At 34.4% G+C, this 15,863-nt stretch overlaps 1 protein-coding gene across 2 annotated transcripts in view; it reads right to left on the reverse strand.

The window, feature by feature from the left end:
• Positions 1-15,863, reverse strand: part of GRID2 (glutamate ionotropic receptor delta type subunit 2) — a 1,185,302-nt gene that overhangs the window by 515,947 nt on the left and 653,492 nt on the right. The window lies entirely within an intron of this gene.

Below are 15,863 nucleotides of genomic sequence, written 5' to 3' on the forward strand. Positions count from 1 at the left end.
TATATCTCAGAAAAAAGGATAGAATTCACCTAGGAACTTTGTTTCTTTCCTAACGTTATTTTCTCTTCTTACTCTCGCTTTCACTACTCCTCTCTTATGAAACATTATCAGTGGTCCCCAACCCCAACCCGGCACCAGAGACCAGTTTCAAGGAAGACGATTCTTCCACAGATGGGAGGGGGCTGGTGTGAGAGGGAATTGGAGCTCAGGAGGTGGGTGATGCGTGGCCCAGTTTTAGGGCTTGGGTACCACAAGTTATCCCTGATCCCTCCCCCTCATACACATCTCGTTCACAGTAATTGTAGTGGTAAATGCATCAGGAAAATGGTTGTCAATGCCTTGCCCCTCTCCCAAATATCTGATTCTCAATATAAATCTCATTACAGAACATTTGTTTAGTGGAACCCAAATCCTATCTAGTAACCTATGAGCTAGTACACTGGATTGGACTTGTCAAATCAGACTTACATAAATCAGAGACCTTACATAAATCAGAGACCTTACTCAGTAGTAAACTAGTAATAATTGCAAGGACACAGACAATGAAAAGCCTCAGGGCAAGCAGAGAACCATAGGATATCAAGGGTGGCTCCCCATGTCCTTCCTTCTCATGTCAGACAAGCGCCTCTGGCCAGAATAGATTAGGTCTCTGAGCAAGGGCTCTGGGGTTCCTCACCAAGCAGTGAGTGTTTAAATTCTAAACATTTTCATTTTATGCCCCACATAGTGCTATACCTTACATGGGGCCTTCCTTACAGATCACCACGCTTTAGATATCCGGGGTTATATTAATATTTACCAAAGTGGCAGAATCCTTAGGGAGGACATCACGCTACAGCCTTGCACAGATAAGGTGTCTTCCTTCAAATATCCTTAGTCTGTTTTCCTAGAGGCCCAGCTACCAAGGAGAATAGACCTGGGTCACCTGCCTTCTTTTCTTTCCCCCAGGGGAAGCTGTCCTAGTGAAGGGAGTGAAGCATCCATAGCAGCAGACCAGCTGCTTTAACTCCTTCCTCTCACTTTACTTTTAGGGATTTTGGAAAATGTAAATTTTTAGCTTTCCCATTCTGTAGCATGAGAAACACAGTAGATGGATACTGAAATTTTCAACTAATAAATTGTAGTCCACTATAATTTTTGTTTTCATTTTATCTTTATTCATCCATATTAGTGTTTAAATACTAGCTCCAATTCTGTCTGGACAATTATGATGACTGTAACCTACATGAATCCCACTTACCTTTTATTTGCTCCTTTTACCTAAAAGACATAATTAGCATTTTACTACACATTGCTCCATTTTGTAATGGCTTATGCCATACGCTGTAGGACTTTAAGATAAAAGTAACTTTAATTTGCTAGGACCTCCACTTCTAGTATTTTAACAGTGTAGATATTCAATGCAATATCTGTTGAGTAAATGCAAATGACATTTTTCTAATTTTAAGTGTTCAAGGTTCTGCTCCCTATTTGTGGTTCTAATAGGTGGTTTAGAGTAGTCCATCAATCTTCCAAGTTTTAACAAGTGTGTCTCATCTGCACAGTATTTTTAATTAAAGGGAGTCCTTTTAATATTGGAATGTTCATTCATGTTAAGCTGCTACAATTGTTAATATGACTCAGCTATGAAAAAACAGTCTGAGAGAGAGAGGTTTGCACAAAACTAAAATAATTTACTTCATGCTTTCTCCTTTTGGGCTCTGCTCTTGGGTAAGCTCTTATAGAAATCCTATAACAGGGCACACCCAAGTTATCCAGTTCTGTTTCTCTGCCATCAACAGTTCTTTCCTTGTCATTTACTCTCTCCAGTTTCACTGTTGTAAGACACCCTAAAGAAAAGAGGGGGAGGTAATTGATAAAAAGGATTCCTCAATCTTAGATTCATTTATTCTAGTCTCCAGCCATCCTGCACTCTATTAAAAACCATGACAGTGGCTATATTCTGGTGCTGGTTCCCATGCTCTCGGTCTTTTCTTCTCTTTGCAGTATGAATTCACAGGAAAGGACAACAACCTACTGTGGTCCAGCTCTCTCTGTTTCCCTTCCACTCCCTTTGATTGCTATAAGTTACCAAGCCCTAGGACCAACAGTTAATGCAGGTCTGTGTTATCAATATCTGCTTGGATAATAATTTTTTAACATAACAAAACCAAAATAGTTTGTTTCTTTGTACTTGCTATATATATATTAGGTGCTGTGTTAAACCTTTTGCAGGAATTACCTCATTTAATCATCCCAAGAATTCTTTGAGGAAGCTATTATAACCACCTTCCAGATGAGGAAACAGCCTTCAGAGTAGTTGAAAAACTTGTGCAGGGTCTTCCTGCTAAGCAAGGATATGAACACTGGTGTATGAAATGACAGTACTCCTACTCTCAACTCTTATGTCATAGTGCCTCTCTGGTAAAGGAGTCCATATATGCTATTTTCCCTGAAAACATCAATATCTGAGGCACACATGAATGAGAGCACAGCTGTCAGAGCTAACTTTATTTACTTCAGTTGTCACGTAGGTCTTTGTGGTCTGGCAAGGAAAACAAAAATCACCTGCAGTCCTCCCTAAGTGTTTTTCTAAAATGAAACCTGAAAACTGATGGGAAAAAGTAGTCAGTTTTCATCCCCTTTCTCCCAAAACTAGATTCCTCAATTAGGGATAAATGATATTTTGGTCTTTCCCCCTACCATCCTTTTGATATTATTAACAGGCAACATACAGTATAATAAAATATGACTTCTCTGTAATCTTATTTCTAGACTAAATTGAGAAAGACAAAATCAGGGAAACATAAATTTTTAAATGCCCCAGTATTGTTTCTAAATCTATAAAAATTGCATATTTTATAAATATCTTAGCTGTGTTTTAAAGAATTATTCCTAGGAACAAGACTTGTTATATTCTGAGTTTAACTTGTCTTGGAATAAAACACAGAGGCTTTTCTGCTATCCCTTCCCAGCGCTACACTCCTTAGTCACTTTTACCTATTAGATTTGCTCTTTACGATCACAGGGAGTAGGATCAGACTAGGATTATCTTGGTCCAAGGCCATGCTTTTAAAAACTATTCATTCTGCCTCTCTATAATTTCTGTCGAGCCATCCCTATTGTCTAATCTTGTCCACCATTTATTTTGCTTTTTACATTCACCTCTTTGTTCTGGGTTTGGGTTTTCATCTCTCACCCATCTCTTATATAGCCAGAATATATTAAAGCCCTAGTACTACATGCCAAGCACAGCAAGCAAAACCAAGTTCCTGTATGGCGAATTTATAGTCTATAGGAAAGACTACTAAGTAGGTAATTCCAAGACAGTGTGAGAAGGGCTAAGAGAGAGGCAGCAATTACATAAGAAGGGATCCTGATTTCATGCCATAACTTCTACATGCATCTATAACTCTAGATCATGTACTCTGGGGATCTCTTTGCTGGTCATCCAAAACACAACTCTTATATTCTGTCTAGTACTAGACATGTTGGAGGGACATTTTTAAGTAGACTGATATTTAGTCATAGTCTACTCTTTCTGCCCAAATTTATTTTCTAGAGCTAGCAGCTACTCCTGTAATGTTACATGACATCTTTCTTTAAGCAATTAAAATGTCATATGGTTTTACTTCTTCTTTTGGCTAGAAGTTTAGTGGATAGCCCATCATCAAAACTATAAAGTCAGATAAGATCTTTATTTTGAGTTTCTTCTATTTTTCTCTGTGAAAAAAATCTTCTGTTGAATTTTTTTCTTTTGAAATTAAAACAATTTAAATTAAGAAAAGCAAAAGTGGAAAATAAAGTCATTCATAATCTTACTACCTTGAGATAGCTACTGGATATTTTGGTCTACGTACTCCATCATATTATTAGATTAATACATGCAAAAAATCATTTACTAGAGAAAATAAAATCACATTGGAAAGCCTATAAATTCACATTTATTCTGCATATGTGTTTAGGTAATACATCTTGACTGAAAAGTGTTAATGTTAATTCCAACTAAAATGTCTATATATATTCAAAAGAGTACTTATATTTAAGCCATAGAATATTTTTAATTATAAAAGAAAGAATACTTCCCAGATGTGTTTTAAAGTAAACTTATAAAACAGAAAGCAATAGCTTCAAAAGAGTTGCTAAAACTCTTGTGCTCCTGAGAATGCAATAACTGGTTTTATTCCTATGTGGGCCAGTGTAAATGAATCCCAGGCCTTCTCTTTTCTCTTCATTTAGTCTTTGCACAGAATTCAATATTGCGTCTTGAGCTGTCTCATATTGCCTCTTGGATGTTCCATCAGCTTTCTTATCTGACCATGATGAAGAAGGAACTCCTCATATTTCCTTCCAAATTCTTGCTTCTTCTTAATTATTGGTAAAGCCATTCTTCTTTCTAGTGTAGCCTTTTCCAGGCAGTGCATTCTAGTATTTTAAGGAGGAATTCTACAGGCAAAGTTTGTGTGTAACATACAAAAATGACTCAAGGTTGATGATGGATTCATTAAATAAATTCATTAGTCCAGTTGCATAATGATCAATTATGGCTTTCTTAGCCCACCGGCAATATTTTAAAAGACCACAAAATTAAGTTAAAAAGGAATATACAAGCACACACACTTATATTAAGAAAACTTAAGAGGAAGCTAATGAGCTGAAACACAAGATTTTTATTTGTCTAACACGTACTCGTCCTTATTTAAATCTCAACAAGTGGAAGACACTACTACGCAGTAAGCTGGTACGTCTATTATATTTTGAAGGTGCTTCTATGTCATTAAGTCAAAGGAATGAAAGTTGTTAATGATTTAGTTAGGCAAGAATTCTGATATAAATATGTATATATAAAATACAATTTCATTGATCACTGTTTTTATATTCAGTGTTTATGGGAAATGGTTACTTTACAATTCTGATAAAATTGTTATTTTATTAATCTGCACAAGATTTTTTTTTTTTCATTCTGGATGATTCATATATCAAATTTCTAAAATTTACAAAGAAGAGGAATTTCCTAAAATAGTATGTTTTCTATTATAAGCATCTTAACATGGTCATCATGAGAAAAACTCCCACTGTCCTGTTCAAAGAAATGTTAATAGGTAGGATTGTAAGCCTTCCCTAGAAATGTCAGAAAGATTAGTCTTTCGAAATATATTAGAAGTTGACTAAATTACTGTCATGATCAAAATAAAAATGGAATGTCTTAAAAATTAAATTTAGGCATATTTAAAAATAATTTTAAAGAATTATATTAATAGATAATTATACATAATAATAAGAAAACTTTGAAGAAAGAAAAAGCAATTGGCAAAGAATTAAAACATTTTTAACCTTAACAAGTACAATTTACGTTGTCAAAATTGCAAAATGGAGGATAATTTTATAACAACATTAAAAATAAAACTTATAAGATAAACTGGAATTGGAGACAGACCATGAAGTTTCATAAAAACTATGATTTACACATTATGTTTTATTTTTATTTTTTACCCCCCAAAATCTTAGGGTTGAAGTTTGTGATTAGTCTTCGCAGTATTTCAAAATGTGGTCCAAGGACCGCATGAATCATAATTATATGGTAAGTTTGTTAAAAAATATAAATTCCCATCTATAGATAATTATTTAGCAACTATTAATACTTAGGATATAGCCATAATAGAAAATACGGCATATAAAGGATGTGGGAATTGAGAGCTAAAGCCATGCATACCTAGTATGATTTGTAAGAGGTCAAAGTTCTGCTAGTGCTTAAAAAGTTTTTCTTCTCTTTCTCTCTCAATTGTAAAATGTATGTACAGTTCTTTTAACCCTTTGCTAGATTTGCATTATCCTGTCAACTCTTCCCAGTGAAATAAGGACGAATTTTTGTCAAAGACTAAGAAAATGATGACAATACAATATAGTAGTGCTACAGTCCCAAATTAGCCATTAGTTTTAACTGTCCCCAATATTTCCCCTGCAGGCTAATCCCCCATGGAGCCTAGTACTGATATCACATGAATCCTTTCTTTAGACGGAAGCATTTTTGCAGTAGGAGGGTTTTTTTGCTCGGCAATGATTCGGTAGTGTTATCATTTTAGGGTAGCCAATGGTGTTTCTCAAACTTCAACAGGTGTAAGAATTGCCTGAGGATCTTGTTAAAATGCAGATTCAGGTTCAGTAGATCAGGTTGGAATCCATGAATATGCATTTCTTGCTAGTTCTCAGGTGATGGTGATACCATTTGGTTTATAGTCCACAATTACTAACTTATGAGCCCACAGTTTATTAATAACAGTTCCTATCAGAGAAGAAGTACTTATGGGATACAGAAAATATCTATATTTTATTCCATTTCGGAGGGCTGATAAATGTCCTAATTGCAGACAGCAAAATGGGCCCCTCCTTAGGGGCCTGCTCCGTTATCTTTTTGAAGGCTCTGGATTCCCAGAGGACAAGTGGAATCAACCTTGCCAAAAAGCAGGGGTAAAGGGAGAGGCAGGGGTCATGAAACACTAACTTCACTGACAACACAATGTTTTAGCATTGTCATCATTCAGAGAAATTAGATTTGGGCTAAAAAAGGAAAGACTAACAAAGTTATACTAATAGTAGGCTTAGCTGTTGTCTTTTTTCTCTCTTGAGGTAAACAAACTTTTCTTAAGACTTAAGACAACCTGAAGATCTTTCTATTCGTATTTTTTCACTTGTGTTTTTTCAAATTTAATGTTTCCATAAGTATTCAATGAGGCTAATCTCATCAATATTAATTCTTTTACTAATTTTAAGCTTTATAGGATTAATAATCATGACTTGTATTTCACAATTCTTGTTCTCTTATTTGTCAAAATGCAATAATCAAGGCTTGTGTTTTACAACTTACAAATGATCCGCACTGTTTCTCCAGGTGGAACAGAATGTGTATTTTATCTGTATTTTAACTGTGATAATATGTGCCAAAGTGTATCTATATACCCAGTAACCTACAGAAAACTCATTCTATTGTCTTTTTATAATGAATAACTAAGTACAAACACATTCTATTGACTAGGATAACAACTGAGATGTTACTAATTATACAATTGTTTGATCTTTTAATAATAAAATAGCTATAGCAATTCATGAGTATGTTTAAAATAATAGAAGTAATACTACTCTATCTTTGTACAATTATCCTATCCCCCCACCATCTTGTGTTTGTAACTTGAAATTCAATTTTATCAGATGCACCTAGCTATCTGTACTGACAATACTAAATAAATGATGTCTGTGCTAAGAAGGTAATCTCTAGGTAGTACATGGAAACACAGGAAACAACAGAAAAAATGCAGATGTGGAAGTTTTATCTATCTTGTTTAAGTACTTAGAATAAAAATAATGAAATTAAAAAAAGTTAATCTTCTCTAAGTCTTAAAGTTGCTAAGCCTCTTCTATATTAATAATCTTTCTTTTACCATAACAACTTACTACAGACAAGTGAGATAAATTAAGGTGAACAGGAAATGGCAGATTGTTCTGAATTCCTTTTCAAAAGCACTAAAGAGACAGAAAAGGAATGATGAAGGGACATCATATCTGTAATACAAGAAAATGACCAAAGAATTCAAAAACACTCAATCAACTATAATAGAATAATTGTATATTTCTTTTCTCACTCCTACACAGACAGATTCTTAGGTTTTTACAGATAGCCCTGGATTTAGCATTCCTTGAAACATTGATTGGAAATAAAGTTAGGGACCCAGATAAACCTCACAGTCCATAAGCTTACAGAACCAGAGTTATTGATTCTTTAGTAATTTGACCAGTACAAGTGCAATCATCTATTTCCTCAAGCCATTTCATTCTTTTCCACTGTGTAGGTGGAGACCAAGCAACTGCTAGAGAATAAAGCACAGCTTGCAAAGAGTATTTTACGGAGACGTGGACTCAGCCACTAGTAGGAAGGGGAAAAAAAGGCACAAACAGATGGTACCATTAAAATAGTGTTGCCAAGTAATTATATAATAAAATTCCATCAGGAGAGAATAATGGCCAATCAATTTTTGGACTAAATAGAAATAGAAGAGTGGTTTTTAAATGTCAAATTTGGAGTCAGTCTAGACTCAAGTCTAAGCTCAACTTACTAGGACTGTTATCTTGGGCACAGTCTCAGTTTTCTCATAATTAAAGTGATGATAAAAATAATTCCTATCTCATAATATCTGAAAATCACATAAGATAATTTCTGAAAAGCATTGAATATATCACACACAGTGCCTGGCTCAAGTAAGCTCACATTTAGGTCTTAGCTATTCTTATAATCCCTCAACTTTAAGAAGTCATTGCTTGTAAACACATTATAAATTTAACAAAAGATTCTCAAGTGAGTATACTATTTTAAACATACACAGATACATAAAACACATGCCAATTTTAGAAAAACTGATTCTAATTAAGAAGTCTTAGCTTGAAAGAAATCTGCAATTATAGCTTGAATTATACTCAATTATATTTTAACACAATGTTTCCAGAAGAGTTGCTAAAAAAGTATGAATGTGTGTGTGGGTATGTGTGTTTGTATACACATTTCTATTTTTATTAATTACAAAAAAGAATTAACATATAATATGAAACAAAAAATTTGCAATATTCAAGAATAAGCCTTTCTGTCTTATTAGAGAATAAAAAAGGAAAATATCTACTATTGTTCAAAAACATATGTATTGAGCTCTCATTCACTACTACTGTATTGACAGTTTAAAACTTCCTCATATTCAATCCTTAATTTTAATTCATCACAGCACAGTCTTTTAAAGTCACCTATCGGTTAGCAAATCTGTTGGTTGAAACCTCTTCATTCAGTTTATACAAAACTCGAGTCTAAGACACAGAATTAGTAGTTTTACCACTTCATAAGATAATCTGCACATATCTTTCATTTTGTCAAAGATGGGCCAAATATTTCTTTTGCCAAACTGTAACTCCAGAGCTACTCAAATGTTAGATAGTTATACTCCTAGATAAGGGTTTTTTTGGGGGTTTTGAACTCATTTAGTTAACAAGGGATTAGAAGTTCAGAATTACAAAAAAATGCAAATATGGCTTAGATATGGAAATATCTTTTTTGCAAAGCATGATAGTAGGAATTCTGAGACGGTTATAAAAACCACCTATGCATCTGGCCCTAATAAATCGATTCAACCTTCTCCTTTCTCTTTCCTCAGCATTCCAGTAAATGAAAAACTATTATGTGACAATGACAGAAGCAAATGCAGATTTAGATAATGGTACTGTTGGAGCCTTCATCTATTTCAAAAGAATTCTACGTACAAAAAGGCACATATCAAGAATAAATCTAAAATGATAAAGTTTCTTATGAAGAAGCATTTGCTCTTTCATCTCTCTATACAAACGTACATTATTCTCTATCCCTCCCTAGCTCCTGCATTATAAATTGCAGCAGAACACAAATTACTTTTCCCTCTAGTGGAAGAGAAATCTACAGAAGGAACATGATTCACAAAAGGTGAAACAAAGGTGACACAAAACAAGACCAAACAAAACTGGCATCTTTTGATGCCATGTTAAAGAAAATGCTCTGTGGATGAGAAAGCTGTGTACTAGAGGAAAACTAGTTTGCATTTATTGTTAACATATAGTCTTCTTTACATCCAAAGATAACACTATGTGTGCAATTGAAGAGACAAGTAAATGGGAGACATTTTTTTCCCACATTACTATTATCATGTACTTTTATAAATATTGACATTTTTTTTCAAATGATAAAAAGTGGTCAGCCTAACAACCTCCAAGGTGAGGCATCGCATTATAGAAAGAAGACATGTGATAAAGGCTTACATATGAGGCCAGCTTCATAGGGACACCACCTATGGAGTCACATGTGGCCCACATTTAGAAGGGCCCTACACTTGGTTTAATGTTCTGCTGTTGCTATCTGGAAATTTTAATTATTTTGTGCTTGAACTTGGGTTTTGTAAATGAAGTATGATGTCACAAGGAAGCATAAACTTGAACAAATGAGGTATGTGTAATATGTATATCAATTGGTCATTCCTTGCTGCTTCATTCTCATTTGACATTTGTGATGCCACATAGGCACAGAATTCTGGTGCACCACAGTGCAGGGGAGTCCAATGAGTCTCAAAGTGAGTACATCTAAGACTGAATAAGCAGGGACACTGATGGCCCTGAGAGGCTTTCCATTTGAACCAGAATTTGCTTCAAACACAGATAGAAAGCATTCTAAGAAACACAGATGACTGAAGAATCCTATTATATCTTTTCTTACTTGTGTTACCTCCTTCCGCTAGAGCCAGCTACTTGTGCAGAAAGTGATGACATAGAAACAAAGGGGAAGGTAAGGTGACCATAGTTCTTTTTCCTTTCATTCTTCCTTACTAATTAGTAGGCCAAGGTACAGAGTGTTAGGAGAATGTGCACAGATCAGGAAGTAAAATAAAAAGTTGCCTTAGTTTTATGCAGTGTTTCTACTGTTCTGATAAGAATGAAAGATGTGCATGTACGAGCTATGAAATATGATATGTGTGATTTTGATTATTCTGCATCTGAGTTTAAATGCTCCCATATTTGCACTTAAATCTGGCATTGGACAGTATAAAGTTGAATAACAAAATTAGTGGTAATATTTTAAAATTAAAATTTTTCTCTTCTTAAAACTACATTAAATAGAAAATTAAAAAAATGAAAATAGAGGAAGAGTCCATGGAAGAAATGGAAAAGTACCTTTTTATTACCTTAATGACATATTTTTCCTGCTCTTTGAACTGGGGAGCCCACATTTTCATTTTGCTTTGAGTCTCACAAATAATGTAGCCAGCCCTGGATATAAAGAAGGAATTTGAGTATGTAGGCTTAAGGTTGAAACCTAGCTTTGCTTTTCACTGAGAGTGCAACTATCAAGTACACAGGACATAGATTCATTTGGTGACAAAAGTTCACCTTAACAGAAGGGATTGAGTAAAATGAAATAAAAACAGAGTCCAGGGCACCATCACATTCTTTTGCATGTGCTCTGCAATTCTCTTCCCACTACTGACTATGAATTGCTTTATCTGATGCCTGGTTGCATTCACCTTAGTTTCTATTCTTTACCTCAATCCAGAGCTGATCCTTGATCTCCTTTTATAACCCAAACATTAGTGATGGGGTGTTCACTCCATACTTGCTTCCCAGATCATATTGTCCACAGTTATTCCTTTAAAAACTACTGATGGACTGGCAAGTTTCACATCTGCCTAACCCAAACCAGAACTCTCTCTCATGCTCTAAATTCAACTGCCTATTGGACATCTCTCTCCATGTATCCCTCATATGCCACTCAAATCTATTAGCTGTAAATCAAAATCGCTACTCACTCATCTCCTGCTTTGTCAAATTATCTGTGTCTCTGTTTATCCCATTTTAGTTAATACTTCTATTACATCTAGTCATCCAAGCCAGCATCTCAGGCTCATCTTAAATTCCTTCTTCTCTTTTACCTCCACTTCTAAACACCATGTTCTGTCAATACCATCTCCTAAAATCCTTTGATCTTCCCCTTTCTCTCTACCATGATATTTGAAGGAATCAAACACCCCTCTGTTTGACCTGGATTATTGTTCTTTGCTCCTATCATCAAGTCCCTTCAATTTATCCCAGCACTATGCTGCTTGAGTGATATTTCTAAAAGACAAATCGCATCCTATAGCTTCCTTGCTAACAAAATCTATTAATAATTTCTCACCACTTTCAGACACACACTACAATATTTTTCATTTTTCATGCATATTTCTTCAAATAAGATCTCTCTGTATTTTTCTTTATACTTCTTCCTTGACTTTCCACTTGTGCTCTATGCTTTGGCCACATGAAACTATTTATATTTCATAAACTTGCTCACTCCTCTCTTCTTCATTCTTTGCATACACTTCTCCACTACTTTTCCAGTTGTCATCTTCCAGACTAATCCCTAAGTTACCTTACTGAGCTCATCAGAATACCTGAATAAATTGTTTAGTTTCACTATCATTAGTGAAGCCATCTTGATAAAATGGATTAAAGTATGGGAAATTTTGGCTTAGTTCAGAATTTATTACAGTAAAATGTGTTAGGTACAGTAATAGAGATATAGTATCAAATGACTTTTTCTGGGGGAAAACTGGAGTCAGGACAGATTTACAGAAGAGTGACCTTTGTATTTAGTATAAATACCCCTTTCTGCATCTTTAAGGCAGAAAGGGGTGTGGGGGCAGATAAAGGAATTCTCTGCAGAGAAACAGGATATGCAGAGGCAGGAGAAAACAGGACATATTGGAGAGATTTTATACAACTCAGAATGGCTGGATCATCCTTGTGCAGCAGTGGGAATTAAGATATAAAACCATTTCAAGAGATATTTAGAAATCGAATTAAGGGATTTGGGTGGATAATGAAATAGGGAAGTAAGAGTGAAAAGTAGTTGATAATAAGATATGATTTCTGGTTTAGTCTAAAAGGTAGATCATTAGGCCAGTTGCTAAGACTAGGAATACATAGGTAACTTGGAAAGATACAATTTTAGGAACCCAGGCAAAGATGGCCAATAATTTAGGGATTTTCTGAAAATAGGTAATAGGTAATGTGGATGAGAATTCTTACAGATAAAGTGATCTTACAGATAGAGGGCAGAGAATTGGAAAGTGGTACCAGCAGGCAAGATGGCAGTAAAGGAAAACGGACTCACCAAAAACCTTTTTTAAAAAGCCAGGAATACAGAAAGAAGATAATGAGGTTTCTCTGAAATACTCAGTAAAAACCAATCCTTTTTGGTTTTTACCAAAACAAAGGAGACACACTCCTTTGTTTCTTCAGTTAGATAGCTTTAAGAAGTTTCCTTACTTAAAAGCATTATGACATGTAAAATTATATCTTACTGCCTCCACATTGCACTAATAGATTCATTTAGGCTAACTAGATTATTTTCAATGACAAAGATTGTTTAACAGTTTAGCCAGGCTATCCAGGGGTGATATTCAAAATATTTAACCACTAGTATGACAGCACCAACAAATCAGAACAGATAAAGGTAAGGTTAGCTTATAACATCCATGCTAAGAAGGGAAATGATATTTACATCAAACATCACTCTTTTAGTTCTGGAATTAAGGAAATAGACCACAAGATCATAGGTCTTCTAGAAAGAGGCTGGGGTGGAGATAGAAATACTGGAGGGCTTGAAGCTGCAGATATTTATGAACTGTTATGGTAATATTTTAATATTTTAACAACTGTGTGAAGTAATGCTGATGCACAGCAACTGAATATTGATCAGCATGCATGGTTTATATCATTACTCCTGAGTACAAATTTGTTCAATGATGATTTTTCTAAAGAAACTTGTACCCTAATGAGATGGCAACAATGAGGGAATAAAATTTTAATCAGTAGGAAGTATAATTGCTACAGAGGACACTTTTGCAGGGAAAGGTGGTTTTGGAATCATTTTTTCACTCATTTATTCAAAAATACCAAGTATCTATTTTATGATGGATATTGTGAAAAGTGGTATGCACATTAGTTTAGAGATCCAATGTACAACATTATGCCTATGGATAGTAATACTACATTGCACACTTAAAAATCTGTTATGAGGGTCGATCTCATGCTAAGTGCTCTTACCAAAATAAAACAAAAAACTTTAGGTCTGAAAGAATCTTAGGAGAACTGAATCTCTATTATTTCACATAAAAACTAGAAAATTAAAATCACAGATGTTTAAGGACTTATTAAGGAGAATCACAGTTCTCCTGGGTGGCTTTTTCTTATGCACTGAATCAGTCAGTGATCCAGTTTCTTTCTGAACTGGGATACTGCCATCTTCAACACATGACCTTAGTACCGTTGAATGGAAAAGGAACATGTTATAGCCTGGCCAGGAAGGTGCTTATGATACTTTCATTCACATCGCATTGGCCAGAACTCAGCTGCATGGCCTTTATCTAACGCAAAAGATGCCAGGAAATATTTTCTACCATTGTGCTTAGGAAAAGGATGAAATTGGTGTCCAACTAGCTAGTCTCTGCCACCTCTCTGATTGGAAGGGCGGACCCTGGGCTTTTTTTCCCTGTCCTCTGAGTACTGAAAGCCTGCAAAAGTCAATGCTCAAATTACCTGATTTGGCAAATGCTCTCACAATGAAAGTCAGATTCAGTGTTCCATTTGACTTTGACCACAGTGTTTTTTGCAAGATATTTTCAAATATCTCTATACATTTTTAGTTATTTTTAAGTAGAAGATCACACTAATTACTTTGTACATCACGTTATAGGGAACAGGAGGCCAGGATTTAATATTTATTTTGCTAATTTTACCTAGAGGGTTTTTTTGAGTCTTTCATTCTAGTCTATCTTAATAAGTTAGACATTGATTATTATTCAAAGTATATTCAATCACTTTAGGGACCTATTCCCTAATTTTATATTTAGGCTTTCTTTGTCTTCATCAATGTCACTGAAAAAATGTTCAACAGGACATATCAGGACAAAATAACATTATAGACTTTCCTTCCTCCAAGTAAGCATTGCTAAACATGGACAACCAGGTTTTTTGCTTTGAGTATGTTATTCTTAATTACTTCATTGGGATTTTTTCAACTATACTTTCAGAGTTATATTCTATAACTGCCCAATACTTTTGAGCCACTCCCTGGACATAAATCATATCTTCTCTTCCTCTGAGACATCTAAAGTATTTTTTAAACTAGGTTACACATCTGATTAGATCTTTGCTATTGTTAACTTTGAGGTGACATTTTATCTGTCAGAATTAGCCATGCAAAGTGAGTTCTTAATCTGTTATTATCATGGCTGGTAAATTAAGAGTTGGTATCACACAGTGGTTGGTTCTAGATTCTGACCTGGAGCAGCAATAAATAGCAAACTTTATATACACAATGAGCTCACATGCTCATCAGTATGTATCTACCTGCTCAATATAAACTGTAGATAATTATAAATATTCTGAACTTCTTTTGCTTCTGTGAAATTATATCTCGTCTGTTTCATTTCATATTTTTCCTGGAAAAGCAATTGTGTACTGTCTGTCTTCATCTTTTGTAATCAGCAGTAAACAACCACCTTTGCACATTATCTTTGAATAATTTTTAAAGTAGATTTTTCCTTTTTTATTCTTTTTGCCTTGCTTATGTTTTTCATTCTAGTTCACAAAGTGAGGTATCAAATCTGATGAAGTCTACTTTAAAATTGGCAAACAAAGAATTAGTCTAGAAGAAGAAGAATGTTTAGGTTTAAAGTTCTAAGATTAAATTTTGTATACTTAATTATCTTTTTTACTTTGGATATATTTTCACACTAAGTGTGTAAGCTGAAACAAAGAAAATTAGATTGCATTTTGAAGTCCTTTTGCCATTCCTTGAATGTTCATTGTTCTTTTCATATTTTGGAGAATCAGTACTCCTTTATACACAGCATTTTACCAAGTGAAACTAGAACATTCAAAAATAAAAGAGCTTGAATTCAATACAAAGTCTACTTACATTGAAGCTGATTCATGTCTATTAGAATTTGATGTCTACTTTATCAAATTTAAATAATTTCAGAACTCAAAGGCACACATTTTTATTTTACATGCATTGAGGAACACAAAACAAGTCCATTTAATGTAATTACTGGATTAAAATATCATCTTGAGAGATGAAAATTGTTCCTTCTCCAGAAATGATATTGTGCCCTGCTATTATCGGTTTCAAAATTCAAAGGTGGTTTTCACGTGTATTAGGAAAATTGAGACATTCCTTCATTTTGGAACAGTGGTATATTTCATATGACTCGGCTTATAAAATTAAGTGTGTTTATATCATACTTGTTCTACTCACAGTTCATAGGTGTCATAACTATACTACT

This window comes from Microcebus murinus, chromosome 29 (genome assembly GCF_040939455.1).
Source record: "Microcebus murinus isolate Inina chromosome 29, M.murinus_Inina_mat1.0, whole genome shotgun sequence".
In the NCBI taxonomy this organism is placed as follows: Eukaryota; Metazoa; Chordata; class Mammalia; order Primates; family Cheirogaleidae; genus Microcebus; species Microcebus murinus.